The 6,390-nt window shown below is 47.6% G+C and overlaps 1 protein-coding gene across 6 annotated transcripts in view; it reads left to right on the top strand.

The window, feature by feature from the left end:
- The first annotated feature begins 4,021 nt into the window (after positions 1-4,021).
- The window catches only part of CNOT1 (CCR4-NOT transcription complex subunit 1), a 103,909-nt gene continuing 101,540 nt past the window's right edge, over positions 4,022-6,390 (top strand). For all 6 annotated transcript variants that reach the window (XM_045293698.1, XM_045293696.1, XM_004704630.3 and 3 more), the window contains exon 1: positions 4,022-4,111. The gene's annotated coding sequence lies outside the window, so the exon portion shown is untranslated. The remainder of the gene's footprint in view (positions 4,112-6,390) is intronic.

The following is a 6,390-nucleotide window of genomic DNA, read 5'->3' as shown; positions in this document are numbered from 1 at the left end:
CCTACAGAAGCCAACTGCCACATCTTTCCTCCGCAGAGCAGCTGGTAGGTCAGAACCACTGGCCTCTCAGTTGGCGGCAGAGCATATAACTCCTGGGCCACCATGGCTCCCATACTGAGAATAAGGTGGCCTTGTATTTCTGCTCACCATGGTCTGAGCACCTCCAAACATTTACACTTCCAAACATTACATAGTTGGCACAGATCTCAAAGCAAGTTCTTTGTCTTCTAGGTTTTTGTTTTGCACCCATCCTTAATCCAATTAAGTAAAAATCCTTTTCTCCAGCACTTACATTTTCCTCTCTAGGTTATTTTGGGAAACAATTAAAGAGATTGTAAAATTGTTTCCGAGTCTCCTATATAAAGTTAATTGGGGAGTGAACCCCTGGTAGAGGGAAGGAAGAAGAAAGAGGCCAGGTGAGTAATTAACAGCTGGCTGAAATTTCCAGTTTCGAAACACCTTTGAACCCTCTCTCCTCCCTGCTCTCCTCCCTCCCTCTAGCCATAACTGCTGAGTTGGACCACGATCCAGCGAGTCCTTTGTGAAGGTCTCTAGTAAAATAGTTCGTCGGGGCTTGATTTCCAACGCTGCCTTTCAGTAATTGAAGAGGTGTACCAGATCTCCACTACTCCTTCCAGTAAGTGATCCACGAGCCCTTCCAGCTTTCTAGCAATGGTAGAATGAGGAGAAGCTGGTGGACTTTGATCTCCAGCCCGTTGTGTGAATTCTTTAGCCTTTTTTAGGTTGCCTTCAAGGTTGTCCCTTTGGGGGTCACATTCCAGATGGTGGGCTCAGGGTCTGGAGCAGCCTCAATTTAAAAGCAACAAACATTTGTTTTTGGTTGTTGCACAAAAAAATGCATGTGGGAGATGGCAACATGGTGATGTGGGAGAAGATGTCATGACTTTATGTCGGGGGATCTAGGTATGACACGAACTCGTTGAAGGACTACAGAGTTGAACTCATTTGCCCCCTTGGGTCTCAATTTCTCTTTTGAAAATTGAATGCATTTATACAAACAAAACATATATTTAAAAGAAAAGTAAAATGCAAATGATACACACAGTATACAGAATTAAGGGCAAAAGCTCTCTACTTTTCCCCTTCCCATTCCACTCTACTTCCCGGACATAAGGTCTCCAGGTGGTGCAATCAGTATGTGCTCAGTTAGGGCAACTGACTGCAACAAGGAACTTAAGGCTGGAAATTTCAACCCATCCAAAATGCCAGGGAAGAAAGACCTGGTAGTTTGTGGTCATAAAGATTACAGTCACTGACAACCCCGCAAAATAGTTTTACACTGTAACACAAGGCATTGCAAAGAGTCTGAAAAGACTCAACAGCCACAGGGGCCAGGGACCCCAGGAATAACCATTGGCCTCAGTTGGGGTGCTCTATCTTTCCAAACCTTTTCCTGAAATCAAATAAAGTTATTTCCTCCTACACAAATTTAACATACAAAGTTTGTAACAGGAGTTACAAGTTTGTTACAGTTATTATTTTTTATTTCCAACTCTACACCTAACAGAATTTGAAAATAAACCTTGTTCGTGTTCACTTTCTATGAATACATATAGATTTACCTCATTCTTTTTAACCACTCCATCATGTTCTATTGTATGATAGTACTATACCATTATTTAATCATTTCTTTATTGTCCCAAGTCTTTTTTGTCCGTAAATAAGACCTAAGAGGAATTGAAATACTTGCTTCCGATGAACCAGGACTGCAACCTTCAGGATGGATTGCAACTGCATGTAAAGGAAAACCGAAATCTTCATAACGTGACTAATAAACAGCACGATGATCAACAGAGAGAAGATCTCATCGTGCTTGGCTCCACAATGAAAGATCACAGGAACAGCTGTCAATAATCAAATGACATATTGCACTAGGCAACTCGGTTGCAGGACAGCTCTTTCAAGTGTTGAAGAGCAAGCAAGTGACTTTGAGGACTGAGGTACGCCTGGTATTTCCAGTGGCCTCATATTGCATGTGACAGTTGGACACTGAACAGGGAAGAAGGAAGAAAGAATCGATGTGCTTGCGTTATGGTGTTGGAGAAGAATATTGAATGTACCAAGGACTCCCAGAAGAACAAACACACCTGTCTCGAAAGAATGTTGCTTAGAAGTGAAGATGGTGAGACTTTGCTTCACGTACTTTGGACATATTAACAGGAGAAGCCAGTTCCTGGAAAAGGACATAACATTTGGTAAAGTAGAAAGGTAGCCAAAAAAATAGAAGACCCTCGATGAGATGAATTGACAGAGGCTGCAGCAATGGACTGAAACATAACAACAACCATGAGGTGGCGCAGGGCCAGGCAGTGTTTTATCTGTTGTACAGGTTTTCTGTTTGGTTGTTTATTTCATTACAAGGTTTTAAGTCCATTTCTATGATTCCTGATTTTTCTTTTTTTTAAAAATCATTTTATTAGGGGCTCATACAACTCTTATCACAATCCATACATATATCAATTGTGTAAAGTGCATTTGTACATTCATTGCCCTCATCATTCTCAAAACAGTTCCTCTCCACTTAAGCCCCCAGAATTCCTGATTTTTCAACATTTGATCACATGCTTACTATGAGTCAGGCCCTGTGCTACCTCTCCTGACTACAGCTTCGAACAAGACTGAAGTGATCCTTAATATTCAATGTATGAATATTCAATTCCCGAGCTTCTGTATAGTTTAATTTGAGCAAAAACTATCCCTTTCCTTCCCATTTCTTCAGGCTAAGGAGTCCTGGTGGCCAAGCAGGCTATGAGTTGAGTTGCTAACCACAAAGTTAGCAGTTCAAAACCACGAGCTGCGTTGCAGGAGAAAAATGTGGCGTTCTGTTCCTGTAAAGATATAACGTCTTGGCTCACACACAGGGGCAGGTGGGTCGCTTTGAGCTGAAATCGATTTGATGGCAACGTTTCCTTCAAGTTAGGTTCAAAGGTTTATCTCCAAATCATCATTTTTGGTCAAAATGTAAACGAGCCCGGCAGTCATCCCGTCCTTCCTAGTTCTCCTGATTTGGGAAAAGGGAAATCTATAGATACAAAAGGCTGCAAAAGATGCGTTTCTCTTGCCATTTCTCTGGAAGAGCAAAGGGTACTTTACTTTATGTTGCTTTCGGAGCTCAATCCAGGAAATGAACCTAGGCTTCCTACCGCCCACATAGAACTAGGACAAAAAAGTTCCTTGACCAAAGTTCCTTACCCCACTCGCGCTCGCGTCCAGGATGCAACTCATGACCAGATGCAGAACTGGTCAGACTACATTCTCCAGCATGCATTACTCCTCCCTGGCTTCCGCAAGCGACGTTCTACGTCATCTTTGCGACAGGCATTCTGGTGGAGGGAACTACAAGTCCCTGGATGCAAAGCGTCAACACTTTAGTCATAACCTGGCTTACTTCCGGGTTGCAGGCGTTCCTCACCTCACTCCAACACTGAGAGGGACCTGAGGGGACGCCAGTGTTTAGAGTGTGAGGCCGCGCGAGCCTTCAAAAGAGAAAGGGAAGCGGAGAAGGTTGTGCACCCCTACCCAAAGTTGTTCCCGCGCACAGTGGCGAGTGGCTGTGGGCTCCCTCCCTTATTGTTGCTTAGAGGCGACGCCAAGTTCCTATTGGTTGAAGACTTCTAGAGTGGGAAGTCTGTGGGTCCCCAAATGCAAGTTTACCAGCGTACCCACATTGGTCCTCGCCTACGGCGCAAGCGCGAGGGCTCTAACTCCCATCCCTAGGGACGGGTGAGAGGCAATTGGCCAAAGCCCGCGAAGTGGGAGTCCGGATTGGTAGTTGCTAGCAGAAGTCTGTTTCTTCCTTGGCTTCTGGAAGCGAGAGGACGTGATTGGTTCAAATCCGCGGGCACCTGCCGGTGATTGGGCGGGAGTCACGGGCGGGGTGCGATCATTGGCTGCTGCTGGGGCCATCCCTCCTCGGGCGGGCAGCGAATGATGAAATGGGAACGGGGAGGGGAAAGGCCGCGACGAGAGCGCGCGACCTCGGCGCCATTTTGTAGAGAAACAAGCGGAGTTAACCGAAGAGGGGGTCGAGGAGAGCCGGAGTCGGGGACTCAGGAGTTTCCTGTGTCCAGCGCCGCCGGAGCCTTGTGAGGTGAGGTGGGCTGGGGACTGGGGCTGCCGTGGGCGGGCCGCGTCAGCTCCGCGACGCGAGGACCTGTGGGGGAAGGCTCGGGGGTGGTCCAGGGCCATTGGAAGCGTCGCCCGAGCTCTGAGGGGTGAGGAGCCGCCAGGCCGGGAAAGTGGCGGGGCAGGAGCGGGGGGCCTCTGGCGCCTGGCGGCCTCGGGCCCTACAGGGACGAGGCCAGCGCGAAGGCTCCGGGGGACGGAGGCAGAGTGCGGGGTGAGACCCGGGCTGGCCCCCGACCCGGGCCTGGACGCTCCGAGGGCGGCGGCGGCAGTTTGGGCCACAGGGCCTTCCCTGCGCTCGATCTGCACCCCCCTGAGACACCCCCCCCTCACCTCACCCCCGGCCTCTTCAATGGCCCCTTTCCCTTCTGGGCTCCCGAATGGGTGCAGCGGCATCGGTCCCCGAGGCCTATCTCCAAGGGCCAGGGGACCGTGTTTGGACTTGGGGGCTCCCCGTGTTCCCCTGTGTCCCACGAGCGGCCAGCCTCCTGGTCCCGGCACGATGACAAACCCCCCCCAGGTTTCGGGCTGCTCCGGGTGGGAGGGGCGGGCGGGCACGAGCACTTCCTTATTACTTGTGGCCACAGGTTTTGTTCCCCTCGCGCGCCTGAGCGCTCACACTTGTCCCCGTGGTCCGCGCCCGCCTGCCCGCGGATCTGCCATGGTGGCGGTGCTGCCGGTCCGAGGGAAGCCCCCCAGGTGAACCGAGCACACGTGAGGGATTTCTTAACAGGACGTGCAGGGATCACTTAAAGCCAAGCACAAGAGTCGCTGTTTGCGATATCGCCCTCCCCGCGCAGAAGCCATCCCTACCGTGCCCGTGCTCCCTCACACAGACCTCCAACCCCACAAGTGGTCAGCGTTGTGGGTTGAAAAGTAAATCACCCCCAACCCCACCCCCGCCAAACACTCAGCTTGATGTCTGTGCTGGAAAGTGTGATTTACAATAAGCGATTCGAATTCCACTCCTCCCCCTACCCCCCCCCGAAGTTACCCAGTGGCGTGCCACATTTCCTAAGTTTTTTTCCTCTGGAGAACTGAGGAACATGTTAACACCCCACCCCCAGCGCAATTACATGTAACCTGTGACTGCTTGGGGTTTCTTTTCCTTTTTTAGCAATCAACAATTGAAATAGAATTGAGTGCTGTTTTGGGTGGGGGGTGGGGGCAGAATTGTAAGCATTCTATAATTGTCCTTTGATAGGAATATGGATATATGGGAGAATACGGGAAAATGGGAGCAAGGCCATACAGATGGGGAAGTAGGTCAAACACAGCAAACTTGTTTTGGTAGAGGTACTTGAGTTTAGTACCGAAGCCTTCTGAGTCATGGTGAGGTTCCTAGCCTTCCACAGGTCAGCAGTATAGTATTCTGATTGTTACTAAGTTATATGGTAACCACTGAATCACATTTTAGGACACTAACATTATTACTTTGTCTAAGGAGATGGGTGATGATATATAAAGTGTTAAGCATCTAGCTGTGTTTTGACTGAAATGATAGCATGTTGCTAAAACTTATTTGAAGAGTTGGTCCCTTTTCCAAGTGTGGGCCCAAATCTCCTAGTGTAAACTTAAAAATGCCCATTTGTAACTGGAAGTACTTATCTTTCTTGTCTTAAAATTGTAATCTATGAAATTTCTTTTTAAAATTTGTTTTAAAGTATAACCAAACATTTGCCATTTTAACACTCCACATGACATTAAATCCATTTATCATATTTTTCAACTATCATCAGGAACTGCTCTCTGATTTTTTTCACCCCCCCTAACCCAGATGTTCAGGGTCCCTTAAATAGGACATTTTCAGGCAAGGTTTTATGGCACTGTGGTGGATCAGCTGAAGTAGTCTTCCTTGGATGGGACTTTTTCCAGTCCTGTAATTCTACTGGAGGACTCATTGCTTGTTTCCCTATCATGGGTCTTGTCAGGTTAAGTACTGTGACATCCTCTTGTCTTAGCGTTAAGGAAAAAACAAAACACAGAAAACAACAAAACTGAAGCCAGAAAATGAAACACTTACCATCTCTTCAAAACATGTTTTAAAAACTGCTTTCACATTACCTTTGTATGTTGGTCATTCCAACGAACCTTGGTGGCACTGTGTTAACTGTTCAAATCCACCAGCAGGAGAAAGATGAGTCTGTGAATTCAGATTTAGTCTGAAAGTTGGAATTGACATCATGGCCGTGGATTTTTCCAAATAAGATTTTGGTTAAACTGATCTAGTTCTTTTTTTTTTTT

Source organism: Echinops telfairi, unplaced genomic scaffold, assembly GCF_000313985.2.
Source record: "Echinops telfairi isolate 266 unplaced genomic scaffold, ASM31398v2 ScPeMD7_2291;HRSCAF=2852, whole genome shotgun sequence".
In the NCBI taxonomy this organism is placed as follows: domain Eukaryota; kingdom Metazoa; phylum Chordata; class Mammalia; order Afrosoricida; family Tenrecidae; genus Echinops; species Echinops telfairi.
The sequence above is the reverse complement of the archived record's forward strand: the minus strand, read 5'-3'. Positions and strand labels throughout refer to the sequence as shown.